The sequence below is a fragment of the Pristiophorus japonicus genome, chromosome 3 (genome assembly GCF_044704955.1).
Source record: "Pristiophorus japonicus isolate sPriJap1 chromosome 3, sPriJap1.hap1, whole genome shotgun sequence".
In the NCBI taxonomy this organism is placed as follows: Eukaryota; Metazoa; Chordata; class Chondrichthyes; family Pristiophoridae; genus Pristiophorus; species Pristiophorus japonicus.
In genome coordinates, this window is record NC_091979.1 from 244,451,107 (window position 1) to 244,469,954 (window position 18,848).

General features: G+C 47.4%; 1 long non-coding RNA gene across 1 annotated transcript in view; it reads right to left on the reverse strand.

Moving 5' to 3' along the window:
- The window catches only part of LOC139260208 (uncharacterized), a 32,127-nt gene extending 13,490 nt beyond the window's left edge, over positions 1-18,637 (reverse strand). The window contains exon 1 of the long non-coding RNA XR_011592734.1: positions 18,389-18,637. This is a non-coding gene — a long non-coding RNA (uncharacterized lncRNA). The remainder of the gene's footprint in view (positions 1-18,388) is intronic.
- Between the last annotated feature and the right edge of the window lie 211 nt (positions 18,638-18,848).

Consider the following 18,848-nt stretch of genomic DNA (forward strand, 5'->3'; position numbering starts at 1 on the left):
TGCGGCGCGGCTCCCGAGGGAGGTTTCAGGGCTTGGCGCCGATGAGGAATTCCGTCCAGACAGGGGTCAGTTCGGACGGGATCTCCCCACGTGCTTGAGCCTCCTCGACACACCTAACGGAGACAGGGCCCAGAGCTGTTTTTAGCGACTGGCTGTGCTCCGGACCTCGGCCCAGTTTAGGCGCCGTGCCAGCACATCTGGCGCCATCCAGCCCGCTCCTCCGCCATCGAGCAGGTCCCTGACCCTGGTCACCTCGCCAGCCACAGCCCTCTCGTCCGCCTGCCACCTAAAACCGCGGTCGTGGAGGTACGGATTCCTGAGCAGCGGCTCCTGCAGGACAGCCGCCACTCCAGCCGGTGGAGAGCTGCGCTTGGTGGTGACTCTGTTCCAGACCCTGATGAGTTCCTGGTAAAAGATAGGCAGCCCCCGCATGGCGGTCCTGACGCCCCGCAGGCTCACAAACAGGAGCTGCGTGTCATAATTGAGGCTGTACTGCTGGCAGAAGAAAGCAACAGCTCTAGTGCATATTTTATAGAGGCCATTCAGCCCATCATGTATAATTATGGTATATATTATTTAATTTTGTTTAATTATAATTAATCCTTATTACATTGATTTTACTACTGTACACTCCTTTATTGTATTATTTACAATGTAATTTGAATTTCTTTTTTTTTTTAGTTTTTTTTCACCTGTGTCTATCTGCATGCGCATTTTGGCAGCCGCTTCAGACCCGAGCCTTTAACCTCCTTTTACACTTCCTGCTCACGCTTTTTCTCTCTTTCGCTCAATGGCCAATATCTAACGTGTAAAATTGTTGTGAAGCGCCTTGAGACGTTTTACTATATTAAAAGCGGTATATAAATAAAAGTTATTATCGTGCTTGTTGCCTCTTTGAAAGAGCTGCCCAATTAGTCCCACTCCGCCGCTCTTCCCCATCACCGTACAAATTTCCCCCCCTCAAGTCTTTCTCCAATTCCCTTTTCAAAGGGGGGGGGGCGGGGGGTTTGCATCCACCCCAAACAAGGCCAAAGCCATCCAAAGTGTTGTCAGCTGTGGCTCAGTGGATAGCACACTCGCCCCTGAATCTAGGCTTACACTCCCAGTGCTGAAGGAGCGCTGCACTGGCGGAGGTGCTGTCTTTCGGATGAGACATTAAAACGAGGCCCCCGTCTGCTCTCAGGTGGATGTAAAAGATCCCATGCAATATTTCGAAGAAGGGTAAGGGAGTTATCCCGGTGTCCTGGACAATATTTATCCCTCAATCAACATAACAAAAACAGATTATCTGGTCATTTATCACATTGCTGTTTGTGGGAGCTTGCTGTGCGCAAGTTGAAAGTGACTACACTCCAAAACTACTTCATTGGCTGTAAAGCACTTCGAGATGCCCAGTGGTCGTGAAAGGCGCTATATAAATACCTTGGTTCAATGTCTCATCTGAAAGACGACACCTCCGACAGTGCAGCACTGGGAGTGTCAGCCTAGATTTTTGTGCTCAAGTCTCTTGGAGTGGGACTTGAACTCACGACCTTGTGACTCACAGGCGTGGGTGGGTGGAGGGGAAAAACCAGCCAGGGTTCAGCGCCTGACTGCTGGGAAGTGCGTGTGTGTGTGGACACCGGTTCGGATGCAGGGGTTGCTGCGCCTCCCACGCAGTCAAATAGCTTCCAGGATGGTCAGCGTCCAGGTTGATACTTGACGTGGAGCCATTCGGGCCAAGTGTTGGAGGCCTGCTTGCTCGCGCATGTTGCAACATAGCCCCAGCATGAGTCAGTGCGGTGAAAGTGAGGAGATGGTTGGAGAGGTCGGGGGCGGTAAGGGGATGGGGGCTAAACTTATTGCAGTTTCAGCTATTGTGGACCATCTGTGAAACTGTCTGAAAATAAGCCTTGTCTAAGCTCGCCGCGCCATGTACTGCAACGGGAATGAAAACACAAGATTCAAACCACAGCCACGTAAACCACAGGGTTTCCTGCAAATCAGCAAGTTGGGCAGTTACGCAATTGCACTGCAATGAATCAGACCCGACAGATGTCATCACTGCAGCTCCGTTACAGACCATGCGGAGATAGGAACAGGCTGTTCAGCCCCTCAATCCTGTCCTGCTCTTCAATATCACGGCCGATCAGCACCTTCGACTCCATTTGCCCACCTCAGCTCCATATCCCTCTGCTACCCTTGCCCGACACAAATCTAGCGCTCTCAGCCTTGAAGGCTCCAACTGTGCCCCCCCACCCCCCAATATCCACAGCCTTTTGGGGACTAGAATGGCCCCAAGCCCCGCTGACTGTGTCACTGAGGGTGCCCCTGGGGATTGTGCCGTGAAACAGTTGTTTAGCCCCAAAAGGAGAGTGAAGCATCCTAGTGCCTGAAGATGAAAAAAAAATCCTGCTGAAAAATTCAATAAACCTTCAGCCACACTTCCCCACGGCTGCAACAAATCAATAAAAGTTGAAAAAGTGACATTTCAGCACTGACCTCGCACTGCGGACGATATCGCCCCAGGATTGTGCCCGGACCGACTTCTTTCCCCACCCGGTCTCACGCCAAGTGCTACCGCAGACGAAAGGGTCAGGTTTGCAAACGCGGAGCTACGGGGGCCTGATGCACTCGGTGACGTCACCCAGTGGGCGGCGCTCGGGCGGGAAGCGACAGCGGGGCGCTCGGGCGGGAGCCGACAGCGCCCCCGTTAGTGCGAGTGGTGCAACCAACTGAATTCCTCCCCCTCGGTCTTTAACTCAGGCATCTATTTAAAGAGAGAAACACTGGGCCTGATATTTACAAAGAGGTGGGAGGGAGCGGTTACGTGTTCAGGCAAGCCGGAAGAACGGGTTTCGCTCCGGGCCTGCGGAATTTGATGGCAGGATTGTGATGACCATTTCTGGTTCTGTTTGCCAGCTGTTGCCAGCCAGGTTGAGAGGCTGGCCGGCTGGCAGGTATGCCTTCAGCACCAGGCCACAGAGAGGAGGAAGGGAGGGATCGGAAAGGGCGGGCGGGCGGAGTTTGGAAAGGCCAGGTTGGGGTGACATCATGGCTCGGGGGGGGGGGGGGGGGTAAGATCAGATCGCGTGCGGGGGGAGGGGGGTGCGATCGATGGGGGCGTGGGGGTGGCACTCCTGCTCCTCCTGGCCCACAAACAGTGGTCAAAGAGGTAGGTTTAAGGAGCGTCTTAAAAGAGAGGTGGAGAGATTTAGGGAGGGAGTTCCAGAGCCTGGGGCCGAGGCAACAGAAGGCACGGCCACCGATGGTTGAGCGATTATAATCAGGGGTGCTCAAGAGGGCAGAATTATAGGAGCGCAGACATCTCGGGGGATTGTGGGGCTGGAGGAGATTAGAGATAGGGAGGGGCGAGGCTATGGAGGGATTTGTAAACAAGGATGAGAATTTTAAATCCGAGGTATTGTCTTAACCGGGAGCCAATGTAGGTCAGCGAGCACAGCGGGTGATGAGTGAGCAGGTTTTGGTGCGAGTTAGGACACAGGCAGCCGAGTTTTTGATCACCTCAAGTTTACGTAGGGTAGAGTGTGGAAGGCCAGCCAGGAGTGCATTGGAATAGTCAAGTCTAGAGGTAACAAAGGTATGGACGAGGGTTTCAGCAGCAGATGAGCTGAGGCAAGGGCGGAGACTGGTGATGTTACGGAGGTGGAAATAGGCGGTCTTAGTTATGCTGCGGATATGTGGTCGAAAGCTCATTTCAGGGACAAATATGACGCCAAGGTTGTGAACAGTCTGGTTCAGCCTCGGACAGATGCTAGGGAGAGGGATATTTAATTGGAGAAAATTTCTGCTCATTTGGAACTGGATGTCGGACAAGCAGTTTGACAATTTAGACACCGCGGAGGGGTCGAGAGAAGTGGTGGTGAGGTAGAGCTGGGTGTCGTCTGCGTACATGTTTTTGGCTGATGTCGAGGGAGTGTTTGATTATAGGAGGTAACATCCTTTGGATGCTAAATTAAACTAAAGTAGCTGCCCTTGTGCATCCCAGGCCATGGCATGATTTGAGGAGGAGGGTGGAGTATCTGGCTGAGCATTTCATCTCAACTATCACCATAGTCATTCATCTCATTGCTGTTTCATAGAATCATACTGCACAAAGCGAGGCCATTCTGCCCATCGTGCCTGTGCCGGCTCTTCAAGAGCTGTCCAAGTAGTCCCACTGCCGACCCCCCACCCCCCTCCCTGCTCTTTCCCCATAGCCCTGTCTTTATTTTTCCTTTCCAAATATTTTTCCAATTCCCTTTTGAAAGGTATTATTGAACCTGCTTCCATCACCCTTTCAAGCAACGTGCTCCAGATCATAGCAGCTGGAATATAGCCCCACCTAGTGGACTACTGCCCCACCTAGTAGACCACTATGGTAATCATCATCATCGGCAGTCCCTCGGAGTCGAGGATGACTTTTGCTTCCACACTAGAAATGGGTGGTTGAAGGAACGGATGGGTGGGGAGCTTGGTTTGCCGCGCGCTCCTTCCATGGTCGATGCTTGGCTTCAGCTTGCTCTCGGCGAAGAGACTCGAGGTGCTCAGCGCCTTCCCGGATGCTTTTCCTCCACTTTGAGCGGTCTTGGACCAGGAATTCCTAGGTGTCGATGGGGATGTTGCACTTTTTGAAGGAGGCAGCTAGTGTTTATACAATAAAAGCATCAGGTGACTCGGTCACCTGACAAGTTCCTGTGCAGCCATCTTGTTAGTGTGTGTTTGTGATGTCATAGAGAATATATCACAGCAGCGTAAAAAAAAAAAATCTCATCTTCCCTTTGGTTCTTTTGCCACTCACCTTCGATCTGTGTTCTCTGGTTACTGACTTGCTGCTACTGGAAACAGTTTCTCCCTATCAAAGCCCCTCATAATTTTGAGCACCTCTATATTAAATCTCCTCTTAATCATCTCTGCCCTCAGGAGAACACTCCCAGTGTCTCTAGTTTGTTGGACTTGCTGTGTGCAAAGCAGTTGCCTATGTAACAATGTCACTGGACGTCACTGATTGTGAAGCGCTAACTGATGTAACAGTATCTTATACAAGGTGCTGTTTAAATGCAAGTCTCCCTTTAAAGTTGGAATGGAAGTTCAGATTTGAAGTAAGATCATCTTATACAACACCTTTGTTTCTGTTAATTCCCCAATTTCGGGGAGGTGGGGTTAATGTGTCATCTTTTTTTATATCGATCAGGCAACGCTTGTTCCCTGTCTGGAGACGTCATGAGGGACCCAACACATTATAACAGTGACTCCACTTCAAAAGTGCTTCATTGGCGGTAAAAAGCACTTTGGGATGTCCTGAGGTAGTGAAAGGCGCTATATAAATGCAAGTTCTTTTTTTTCCTCTTTCTTTTAGCAGAGTTAGGATCTTGTGCTCACGGGACTATCACAGGTGAAAGCCCATCCCTTATCACACTATGAACAGCTGCGATCTTACAGAAAAATGTTCATCTTTAACCTCATTTTACCTGGGCCACTGCTGGATGTCAACCAACACAGGGGATTTAAACCACAGAGCAAAGTAACATTAACCATTCCCTCAGACACTTGGGGGCGAATTCTTCAGGGGGTCAGTTGGTGGTGGAATGGGTGGGAATGTTTTTTTGACAGTGGGTCAGGAACCCGCCACCACACCACTTTCCAAGATATCAGGTCTGTCAGGGCTGAACAGACCAGACACCCAGCGGCGGGGGAGGCAATTTAGCCATTCAACATCATCATAGGCAGTCCCTCGGGGTCGAGGATGACTTGCTTCCACACTAAAAATGAGTACTCGGGTGACTGATGAACTCATTTTAAACAGTGGAAGATGCCCGTGCGTGAATTCCTTTAACGTGGGGTGGCCGTTGCACACCAGCCACCACACGGGCTTGATGGGGCAAGGTCTTGGTCCAATGGCAAGGGGGTCCAAGACGACTGGAGGCCACATATGTATGTGCCAATACATACACACAAACCTACTCCTACTGCCCTCCTTCCCACAGGACCTCGCTCTACGTGGAATTCATAGTACGCAATGTGAGCTCCACAACCTCACTATCGGCCCGTGCTGCGCCTTGCCTTGGTCTTGTCCACGCTGCTCCACCTCTGGTTTATGACCTTGCTAACTGCCCATTAAACAGTATTTTGAGCTCAGTGTTACATTTTACCAGCTCGCCCATGGGGTCCACGCTGCTCGGGGATCATGTCGGGTAAGGATGTCGGGAACTGAGTGACCATGAATTCATTTCTTTACTTGACAGTTGCAACTGTGCTGTAGAAGCTCCCATCTCACAGCTGTTCACTTTCCAAGATCAAAAGCTGTTGCTTACTGCATTTGGAAGGGTCATTGAACTTCTTGCAGGTTGCAGATGTTTGGAGCAATCTCTCTATCCAGTGTTACTTCATTGGAACAACCTCTCTCACCATCGACAGATCGCTTCTGTCATCTCAAGCTGACCTACCATCTATTACATATTACATCAGCATCGGTGCCCTCAAAAGTATCTCACCTTGGTCCTCAGAATCCCACCATGATCAAACCCAACATCAGCAGGCACACCAGCAACAACTACAACACCAACCTTCTCCGCAATCAAGTGATGCTGCTCAGGTCACAGGGCATCAGCACCCGACCACATTGCTGCCCGGGAGGCCAGGGATGGCCTCACCATGGCCAGATTTACTTCACTTGACGTTGTGCACCCTGGCTGCCATCTGATGCACCAGTTTGGCACCACCCCACACCATTACCATAATTCAGTCCTACAATGCCCAAGTCATTCCCTTCACACTCATCACCATTGTGGGGGGTACCATTATGTCTCACCATTCATTGCAACTCACTAAGCCACTTCCAAAGGTGCACACAAATCTGTCCAAGAATGCAAAGTGTTAAAAATAAATGTTTGACAGTGCATGAACAACAGCTTTACATGAACATTGGCTAAAACATTCATGCTGACTCTTATGTGTTATTAGTTGGTATGATTGGACAAGGATGAGGGTGATTGTGAGGGGTGGCTAGTGAGATGGGGATGTGATAATGTAAATAGAGAGAGACAGATGGGTGGAGGTGCAAGGTCAGTTGGTGAGAGTAAAGATGTGCAGGAGTATTGTAGAGAAGGCAGAGTGATGGGGGATGTGATGAGTGGCACAGCAGGATGAGGTCAAGTGTGGCTTTACAGTAACGTTTCGTGATCTACTGCGATCATTGAAAGGTTTGCGCCACTGCAACCGGGTCCTCCTGATGACATCCCTGCTTGTGTCCTGCTTGGGAGAACAGCCAGTTGTCATGGTGCACATTGGTACCAACGACATAGGTAAAGAAAAGGGATGAGGTCCAACAAGACGAATTTAAGGAGCTATGAGCTAAATTAAAAAGTAGGACTTCAAAAGCAGTAATCTCGGGATTGCTACCAGTGCCACGTGCTAGTCAGAGCAGTGGTGCAGCGAGGAGGGATTCAAATTCCTGGGGCATTGGAACCGGTTCTGGGGGAGGTGGGACCAGTACAAACCGGACGGTTTGCACCTGGGCAGGACCGGAACCAATGTCCAAGGGGGAGTGTTTGCTAGTGCTGTTGGGGAGGAGTTAAACTAATATGGCAGGAGGATGGGAACCAATACAGGGAGACAGAGGGAAACAAAATGGAGACAGAAGCAAAGGACAGAAAGGAGATGAGTAAAAGTGGAGGGCAGAGAAACCCAAGGCAAAAAACAAAAAGGGCCAATGTACAGCAAAATTCTAAAGGGTCAAAGTGTAATAAAAAGGCAAGCCTCAAAGCTCGGTGCCTCAATGCGAGGAGTATTCGGAACCCAGGAGAGGGCTCTGAGCTAGTTAGAGTGGGTGAGAGCGCAGATGAACAGGACCCCAAGAAAGAATGCAAAAGGCAGGAGGCAACAGAGCAGAGTAGCACTGGGGTAAGTGTAAACCACATGATGATAGGAAGGGACAATATGTATGAAGATAAAGGGGCTGCAGGAGGGATCAAAACTAAAAATCATGGTTTAAAAGCTAGTATTAAAACACTCTACCTAAACGCACGCAGCATTCGAAATAAAGTAAATGAGTTGACGGCACAAATCATTACAAATGGGTATGATTTGGTGGCCATTACAAAAATGTGGTTGCAGGGTGGCCAAGACTGGGAATTAAACATACAGGGGTATCTGACAATTCAGAAGGATAGACAAGAAGGGAAAGGAGGTGGGGTAGCTCTGTTAATAAAGGATGATATCAGGGCAGTTGTGAGAGATGATATTGGCTCTAATGAACAAAATGTTGAATCATTGTGGGTGGAGATTATAGATAGTAAGGGGAAAAAGTCACTGGTGGGCGTAGTTTATAGGCCCCCAAATAATAACTTCACGGTGGGGCGGACAATAATCAAGGGAATAATAGAGGCATGTGAAAAAGGAATGGCAGTAATCATGGGGGATTTTAACCTACATATCGATTGGTCAAATCAAATTGCACGGGGTAGCCTGGAAGAGGAATTCATAGAATGCAGACGGGATTATTTCTTAGAACAGTATGTTACAGAACCTACAAGGGAGCAAGCTATCTTAGATCTGGTCCTGTGTAATGAGACAGGAATAATAAACGATCTCCTCGTAAAAAATCCTCTCGGAATGAGTGATCACAGTATGGTTGAATTTGTAATACAGATTGAGGGTGAGGAAGTAGTGTCTCAAACGAGCAAAGGGGGACTAAACAAAGGGGACTACAGTGGGATGAGGGCAGAGTTAGCTAAAGTAGACTGGGAACATAGACTAAACGGTGGCACAATTGAGGAACAGTGGAGGACTTTTAAGGAGCTCTTTCATAGTGCTCAACAAAAATATATTCCACTGAAAAAGAAGGGCAGTAAGAGAAGGGATAACCAGCCGTGGATAACCAAGGAAATAAGGGAGAGTATCAAATTAAAAACCAATGCATATAAGATGGCCAAGGTTAGTGGGAAACTAGAAGATTGGGAAAATTTTAAACGACAGCAAAGTATGACTAAGAAAGCAATAAAGAAAGGAAAGATAGATTACGAAAGTAAACTTGCGCAAAACATAAAAACAGATAGTAAAAGCTTTTACCGATATATAAAAAGGAAAAGAGTGACTAAAGTAAATGTTGGTCCCTTAGAAGATGAGAAGGGGGATTTAATAATGGGAAATGTGGAAATGGCTGTGACCTTTAACAATTATTTTGCTTCAGTCATCACAGTGGAAGACACAAAAACCATGCCAAAAATTGCTGGTCACGGAAATGTGGGAAGAGAGGACCTTGAGACAATCACGATCACTAGGGAGGTAGTGCTGGACAGGCTAATGGGACTCAAGGTAGACAAGTCCCCTGGTCCTGATGAAATGCATCCCAGGGTATTAAAAGAGATGGCAGAAGTTATAGCAGATGCATTCGTTATAATCTACCAAAATTCTCTGGACTCTGGGGAGGTATTAGTGGATTGTAAAGCAGCTAATGTAACGCCTCTGTTTAAAAAAAGGGGCAGACAAAAGGCAGGTAACTATAGGCCGGTTATTTTAACATCTGTAGTGGGGAAAATGCTTGAAGCTATCATTAAGGAAGAAATAGCGGGACATCTAGATAGGAATAGTGCAATCAAGCAGACGCAACATGGATTCATGAAGGGGAAATCATGTTTAACTGATTTACTGGAATTCTTTGAGGATATAACGAGCATGGTGGATAGAGGTGTACCGATGGATGTGGTGTATTTAGATTTCCAAAAGGCATTCGATAAGGTGCCACACAAAAGGTTACTGCAGCAGATAAAGGTACGCGGAGTCAGTGGAAATGTATTAGCATGAATAGAGAATTGGCTGGCTTACAGAAAGCAGAGAGTCGGGATAAATGGGTCTTTTTCAGGTTGGAAATCGGTGGTTAGTGGTGTGCCACAGGGATCGGTGCTGGGACCACAACTGTTTACAATATACATAGATGACTTGGAGGAGGGGACAGAGTGTAGTGTAACAAAATTTGCAGATGACACAAAGATTAGTGGGAAAGCGGGTTGTGTAGAGGACACAGAGAGGCTGGAAAGAGATTTAGATAGGTTAAGCGAATGGGCTAAGGTTTGGCAGATGGAATACAATGTCAGAAAATGTGAGGTCATCCACCTTGGAAAAAAAAAACAGTAAAAGGGAATATTATTTGAATAGGGAGAAATTACAACATGCTGCGGTGCAGAGGGACCTGGGGGTCCTTGTGCATGAATCCCAAAAAGTTAGTTTGCAGGTACAGCAGGTAATTGGGAAGGCGAATGGAATGTTGGCCTTCATTGCAAGAGGAATGGAGTACAAAAGCAGGGAGGTCCTACTGCAACTGTACAGGGTATTGGTGAGGCCGCACCTGGAGTACTGCGTGCAGTTTTGGTCACCTTACTTAAGGAAGGATATACTAGCCTTGGAGGGGGTACAGAGATGATTCACTAGGCTGATTCCGGAGATGAGGGGGTTACCTTATGATGATAGATTGAGTAGACTGGGTCTTTACTCGTTGGAGTTCAGAGGGATGAGGGGTGATCTTATAGAAACATTTAAAATAATGAAAGGGATAGACAAGATAGAGGCAGAGAGGTTGTTTCCACTAGTCGGGGAGACTAGAACTAGGGGGCACAGCCTCAAAATACAGGGGGGCCAATTTAAAACCGAGTTGAGAAGGAATTTCTTCTCCCAGAGGGTTGTGAATCTGTGGAATTCTCTGCCCAGGGAAGCAATTGAGGCTAGCTCATTGAATGTATTCAAATCACAGATAGATAGATTTTTAACCAATAAGGGAATTAAGGGTTATGGAGAGCGGGCGGGTAAGTGGAGCTGAGTCCACGGCCAGATCAGCCATGATCTTTTTAAATGGCGGAGCAGGCTCGAGGGGCTAGATGGCCTACTCCTGTTCCTAATTCTTATGTTCTTATGTTCTATGTTCTCCTGTGTAATGTGCAACCAGGCTGCGTTGGTATCCTGGGGAGGTCTCTCCCACCCATTGGATGGCAAGAGAACCACCTAGCATGCTGTGACTCCCTCCATAAGCATCTGGAGGGAGTAATGGGAGAGCTTGGGTGCAGTCGTGCCCCTCTGTGTAGTGCTTGTTCGTGTTTGCAGCAACTCAATGCTGCAGAACACTGACAGCACAACTGTCAAAATCAATGTGGGCATGGTCCCTTTACGGAAGCTGGCTGATGAGGCATCGTCAAGTGAGGTCACCAGACCCACGTCCTTTAATTGGCCGGGGATTGCGCTGGGCGGGCTTAATAAGCTGGAATCAGGATAAAATCATTTTGGACAGCGGGCTGGAGACAGCAGCGGAGTCGGGACCCGCCACTGACCTCGGCTGCACCAGACCCGCTGAGGTCGGGGAAATCGCGGCCGGGCATTGACAACCCTTCCAGGATTGCCCCGGAGGCTCCAGGCAGGAAAGATTCATCTCCAGGACACTGCCGTGAGCAACACCCGGGAGAGAAATCATCAGGGCAGTATTATGGAGTTTTATTTCAATTTCTTTGAATACTTTAATTTATGGGTTATCAATACATTGGATACAGGAGAAAATGGCTACTTTACTGGTGGGGCAGTCGGAGATGGGGAGGCGTGCGATGGAACCTCCAGGATTACGCTCAACCAGAGTTAGTAACTGTAATGTACGCATGCTCACAGGATTGTGGAGCTGCTGCCACCCGGTGCAGAGGGGAGTGGGTAGGTCCGAGGGCCTCCTCGTAGGACTGCTCCTGGACATGCCCAAGGGGGCCATCAACCGGTCCAGGCAGCGGGCGGTCGAGGGGGTCGTTCAGCCTGACTGCCTGCCTCTCTTCTGTGATTACATTCGAGCCAGGGTGTCCCTGGAGTTGGAGCACGTGGTCCACTGGTACGCTCGCGGCCTTCCGTGAGAGGTGGGCACCGGAGGGACTGGAGTGTATCATCACTCCCGGCAACCAAATTTTGATTTGAACCATTATTGTTAAAAGTTAATTTGTTTAATGTGTTGGTTTTGGTGCCCCCCCCACTCCACTTTAATCAGGGGGCACCTGATTTACTTTAGATTTACAGGTACAACCAAAATAGTTGTGGAGCTGTTGCACTGTGAGTGGCTTAGCCAAGCCACATGATGTTCACAAGGCTCAATAAAACCCCAATTAATTGAGTTCAGGTTCCCCACGATGAGGCCTGCAGTTGTGAGCCCGGTGGATGAACTGGTCGGGTTCAGTTTGATTGTTAAACAACAACAACAACTTGTATTTATATAGTACCTTAGGTACCAAGCCGCTTCACAGGAGTGTCTTAGGACAAAATAAATAAATTTGACACAGCGCCACATAAGAAATTACTGTAGATGACCAAAATGTTGGTCAAAGAGGTAGGTTTTAAGGAGCGTCTTAAAGGAGGAAAGAGAGGTAGAGAGGTGGAGATATTTAAGGAGGGAGTTCCAAAGCTTGGGGCCCAGGAAACAGAAGGCACAGCCACCAATGGTTGAGCGATTATAATCAGGGATGCTCAGGAGGGCAGAATTAGAGGAGTGCAGACATCTTGGGGGGTTGTGAGACTGGAGGAGATTACAGCGATAGGGAGGGGCGAGGACATGGAGGGATTTGAAAACAAGGATGAGAATTTTGAAATCGAGGTGTTGCTGAATCGGGAGCCAGTGTAGGTCAGTGAGCACAGGTGTGATGGGTGAGCGGGACTTGGTGCAAGTTAGGACGCGAGCAGCAGAGTTTTGGATGAGCTCATGTTTACGTAGGGTAGAATGTGGGAGGTCAGCCAGGAGTGCATTGCTAATAAACCAGCTAGTTCTTCACAGCTAATGTAGAACCCATGACACAAATACACTGCAGTAACCCCATCAGACACAGCAGTGTCTCGCAATATCAGCCCCCCTGCTTCATACCCATCTGGAAATGTGCTCATCGTTACTCAGGCAGCTCATTGAGAAATCTGGTCTGGAGGATGTGAGGCAGTGCCTCACATCCGTTTTCTTTGTGGGACCTCCTGACCTATGACCGATGGTTAACTGTTATTCACGTTGGAGCCCAGTTTGAGTTCAGACTCGCTGTCAGACTCACTGTCAAGCAAGGCTCACTGGGCCCCCCTCTGGGGCCGAGCTTCCATATTGCCAACTGCAATTTGGCTGCCACGTGGGTTGTCAAACGGGCGTTCCCTCAGACCCTGGGGGGTCAGCAGGAGGTCGTCAGATTTCCGTCCCTCTGTCTTCAGATCTCTGATGTTTGTGACTCAATAGCACATTATTTCTGTTGCTGTACCCTAATGAAAACATGTTCACTGATACTATTATATTTTGGCTAGATAGAAACATAGAAGATAGGTGCAGGAGTAGGCCATTTGGCCCTTCGAGCCTGCACCACCATTCAATAAAATCATGGCTGATCATCACCTTAGTACCCCTTCCTGCTTTCTCTCCATACCCGTTGATCCCTTTAGCCGTAAGGGCCATATCTAACTCCCTCTTGAATATTTCCAACGAACTGGCATCAACAACTCTCTGCGGTAGAGTTCCACAGGTTAACAACTTGCTGAGTGAAGAAGTTTCTCCTCATCTCGGTCCTAAATGGCTTACCCCTTATCATTAGACTGTGTCCTCTGGTTCTGGACTTCCCCAATATCGGGAACATTCTTCCTGCACCTAACCTGTCCAGTCCCGTCAGTATTTTATATGTTTCTATGAGATCCCCTCTCATTCTTCTAAACTCCAGTGAATACAGGCCCAGTCGATCCAGTCTCTTCTCATATGTCAGTCCTGCCATCCCGGGAATCAGTCTGGTGAACCTTCGCTGCACTCCCTCAATAGCAAGAATGTCCTTCCTCAGATTAGGAGACCAAAACTGAACATAATATTCTAGGTGAGGCCTCACCAAGGCCCTGTACAACTACAGTAAGGCCTCCCTGCTCCTATACTCAAATCCCCTAGCTATGAAGGCCCACATGCCATTTGCCTTCTTCACCGCCTGCTGTACCTGCATGCTAACTTTCAATGACTAATGTACCATGACACCCAGGTCTCGTTGCACCTCCCCTTTTCCTAATATGCCACCATTCAGATAATATTCTTCCCTCGTGTTTTTGCTACCAAAGTGGATAACCTCACATTTATCCACATTATACTGCATCTGCCATGCATTTGCTCACTCACCTAACCTGTCCAAGTCACCCTGCAGCCTCTTAGCATCCTCCTCGCAGCTCACACTGCCTCCCAGCTTAATGTCATCTGCAAATTTGGAGATATTACACTCAATTCCTTCATATAAATCATTGATGTATACTGTAAATAGCTGGAGTCCTAGCACTGAGCCCTGTGGCACCCCACTAGCCACTGCCTGCCATTCTGAAAAGGACCCATTTATCCCGACTCTCTGCTTCCTGTCTGCCGACCAGTTCTCTATCCACGTCAATACCATGTGCTTTAATTTTGCACACCAATCTCTTGTGTGGGACCTTGTCAAAAGCCTTTTGAAAGTCCAAATACATCACATCCACTGGTTCTCCTCTGTCCACTCTACTAGTTACATCCTCAAAAAATTCTAGAAGATTTGTCAAACATGATTTCCTTTTCATAAATCCATGCTGACTTGGACCGATCCTGTCACTGCTTTCCAAATGTGCTGCTATTTCATCTTTAATAATTGATTCCAACATTTTCCCCACAACTGATGTCAGGCTAACCAGTCTATAATTCCCCGTTTTCTCTCCCTCCTTTCTTAAAAAGTGATGTTACATTAGCTACCCTCCAGTCCATAGGAACTGATCCAGAGTCGATAGACTGTTGGAAAATGATCACCAATTCATCCACTATTTCTAGGGCCACTTCTTTAAGTACTCTGGGATGCAGACTATCAGGCCCTAGGGATTTATCGGCCTTCAATCCCATCAATTTCCCAAACACAATTTCCTGACTAATAAGGATTTCCTTCAGTTCATCTTTCTTACTAGACCCTCTGTCCCCTAGTATTTTCAGAAGGTTATTTGTGTCTTCCTTCGTGAAAACAGAACCAAAGTATTTGTTCAATTGATCCGCCATTTCTTTGTTCCCCATTATAAATTCACCTGATTCTGACTGCAAGGGACCTACATTTGTCTTCACTAATCTTTTTCTCTTCACATATCTATAGAAGCTTTTGCAGTCAGTTTTTATGTTCCCAGCAAGCTTCCTCTCATACTCTATTTTCCCCCTCCTCTGCTGAATTCTAAATTTCTCCTAGTCCTCAGGCTTGCTGCTTTTTCTGGCCCATTTATATGCCTCTTCGTTGGATTTAACACTATCCTTAATTTCCCTTGTTAGCCACGGTTGAGCCACCTTCCCCGATTTATTTTTACTCCAGAGCAGGATGTACAATTGTTGAAGTTCATCTATGTGATTTTTAAATGTTTGCCATTGCCTATCCACCGTCAACCCTTTAAGTATCATTCGTCAATCTATTCTAGCCAGTTCACATCTCATACCATCGAAGTTACCTTTTGCTAAGTTCAGGACCCGAGTCTCTGAATTAACTGTGTCACTCTCCATCTTAAGAATTCTACCATATTATGGTCACTCTTTCCCAAGAAGCCTCGCACAACAAGATTGCTAATTCACCCTTTCTCATTACACATCACCCAGTCTAGGATGGCCAGCCCTCTAGTTGGTTCCTCGACATATTTGTCTTGAAAACCATCCCTAATACACTCCAGGAAATCTACCTCCACTATATTGCTGCCAGTTTGGCTAGCCCAATCTATATGTAGATTAAAGTCGCCCATGATAACTGATGTACCCTTATTGCATTCATCCCTAATTTCTTGTTTGATGCTGTCCCAACCTCACTATTACTGTTTGGTGGTCTATACACAATTCTCACTAGCGTTTTCTGCCTTTGATTTTCCGCAGTTCTACCCATACAGATTCCACACCATACAAGCTAATGTCCTTCCTTACTATTGCGTTAATTTCCTCTTTAACCAGAAATGCTACCCCACCTCCTTTTCCTTTCTGAATGTTGAATACCCCTGGATGTTGAGTTCCCAGCCTTGGTCACCCTGGAGCCCTGTCTCCGTGATGCCAATTATATCATATTTGTTAATAGCTGCCTACGCAGGTAATTCGTTCACCTTCTTACAAATAACCCTCGCATTGAGGCACAGAGCCTTCAGGCTTGTCTTTTTAACACACTTTGCCCCTTTAGCAGTTCATCAGATGTCGGGACAGGACCGACGCTAAATTTAACATCAGATTATAATCAGGGATGCTCAAGAGGGCAGAATTAGAGGAGCGCAGGCATCTTGGGGTTGTGAGGCTGGAGGAAATTACAAAAGTAAGGAGGGGCGAGGCTATGGAGGGATTTGAACACAAGAATGGGAATTTTGAAATCGAGGCATTGCTTAACCGGGAGCCAATGTATGTCAGCGAGCACAGGGGTGATGGGTGAGTGGGATTCAATGCGAGTTAGGACGCGGGTAGCTGAGTTTTGGATCACCTCTATTTTACGTAGGACAGAATGTGGGAGGCCAGTCAGGAATGTGAAAACCTTCCTAGTCTGTACAGCTCAGTCACTGTATCATGGGCGGTCCAGTCGCCGATTCCATCTTTTGATCGCTATCTCTGCTTGTTAATGGATAAACGTTTCTATTTGACTGGATCAAGCCACACCATCCTGATTCATTCCTCAAAAAACAAAGAACAAATTTTTTTTACTTAAGCAATGAGCCATTAAAATCACACACGTGCGACCTCTGTGCTCGCTGACCTACATTGGCTCCCGGTCTGGCAACACCTCAATGCCCCCTCCCTATCTCTGTAACCTCCTCCAGCCCCACAACCCTCCTGAAATATCTGCACCCCTCCAATTCTGCCCTCTTGACCATCTTTGATTTTAATCGCTCCACGATTGGCAGCTATGCCTTCTGTTGCCTGGGCCCTAAGCTCTGGAATTCCCTCCCTAAACCTCTCTGCCTCTTTACCTCTCTTTCCTCCTTTAAGATGCTCCTTAAAATCTACCTCTTTGACCAAGCTGCTGCTCTAATATTATGTGGCTGTGCTAAATTTTGTTTGATAACACTCCTGTAAAGCGCTTTGGGATGTTTTGCTATATTAAAGACACGTTATGTATGTGTCAACCGAGGCTCAGTGTACAGCACTCTCGCCTCGGAGTCAGAAGGTTGTGGGTTCAAGTTCCACTTCAGAGACTTGAGCACATAAATCTAGGTTGACACTCCAGTGCAGTACTGAGGGAGCACTGCACAGTCAGGGGCGCTGTCATTCAGATGAGACGTTAAACCGAGGCCCGGTCTACTCTCTCAGGTGGAAGTAAAAGATCCCATAGCACTATTTCAAAGAAGAGCAGGGGAGTTATCCCCAGTGCCCTGGCCAATATTTATCCCTCTATCACGCCGCTGAAATAGATTATCTGGTCATTATCACATTGCTGTCTGTGGGAGCTTGCTGTGCATAAATTGGCTGCCGCGTTTCCCACATTACAACAGTGACTACACTTCAAAAAGTACTTCATTGGCTGTAAAGCGCTTTGGGACGTCTGGTTTTGTGAAAGTCTTTCTTTCTATTTCTTTTAATACAAGTCGTTGTTCTTGATATGCCAGTGAAGGTATACAATCCAAATATTCACTATGTGTGTGTATCCTTCTCCCCAGCCTGGTTCCACCATCAATCTTGCCTCACCATCAGAAAGCCTCTTCAGTCAGCAGCTCCCCACCCCCCACTCTTCTCCCAGCTCCGACTGTGTCCATTTCCCCCCCTTTCCCTTTGTGAATTGCCATGAGGTGTTGCTGCTCGTTGAAGGAACTATCGCCATGCAAGTTGTTCCAATTTACCGTTCACTAACTTCCTTTTGCGCCCTGCTACTTTCGAGGCGTTCTTTTATGCAACAATCTGGCTTTACTATCAAACGGTGTAAAGATGTCCAGCTCTGAAATATATGCATGTTTGGGGCACAATTTCTGCCAAATAGCCTTTACACTATTAATAATATTTTTTCTGTCATGTATTCAACCAGCATTGTAACCCATGTATAATCTGACCTAAGTTGTACACTGTGAAAACAATGACCACTAGGTGGGAGACACTCCTAATCTGGACCTTCAGGTCCACCCACCTTCAGGACTTGAGTGCTAAGGAATAAAGGACAGGTCACAGACTGACCTTCTCTCAAGCATGGGCCTCGTGTGCATTTATACTGTAAAGTAAGGACGTATCATTTTCTTTTTACCTCGGTATATGATTCTTTTAAAAATTAAACATCTAGGTTTGGGATGGGGGAAGACAGTGGTTCAAACAGCAACAATCAGAAAACTTGAAAACAACTTTAGTGTAACTTAAGCAGAGAGAATCATAGGCAAAACATGCAGGGGTCATTAAATGTGCTGGTTAAAAACAGACGGTTAAAGATCAGGCATACGCTTTCTTGATGTGGCATGTACTCACCAGCAGATACATACAGCAGAGTCCCGTGAAAGCAGTTTGAGTTCCCAGTGAATGTTCCTGCAAGGTGGTAGTGCAGTCCAGGACTGAGCGCCCCCAAGACTCGGACAGTTCTTATATAGTTTCTTTTTCTCTCTCTCTCACGCACACACTTCGATTTCCAGTGACGAACTCACTTCTCCTGGAGCAGCCACTTCTCCATTATTCTGGCCTTTTTTTTCTCAGAAATGAGGAAGCTGTGGGAGTGGAGACTCGCCCATGGGACTGTAACAATACTGTCTGATGATTCAGCGACAAAGATTGTGACTCCTCTCACTTCTCGCTAAAAACGGATTTTTAAGGGGAAAAAAAATGACGTGGAAATAATTTGCCTTTTTGCAACATGCTTCCTGTAACTCTGCTCCCCACCCCACCTACTCACAGATGGCAAAGGATCGGCTCTTTCTTACAGGTTCTTCATTAA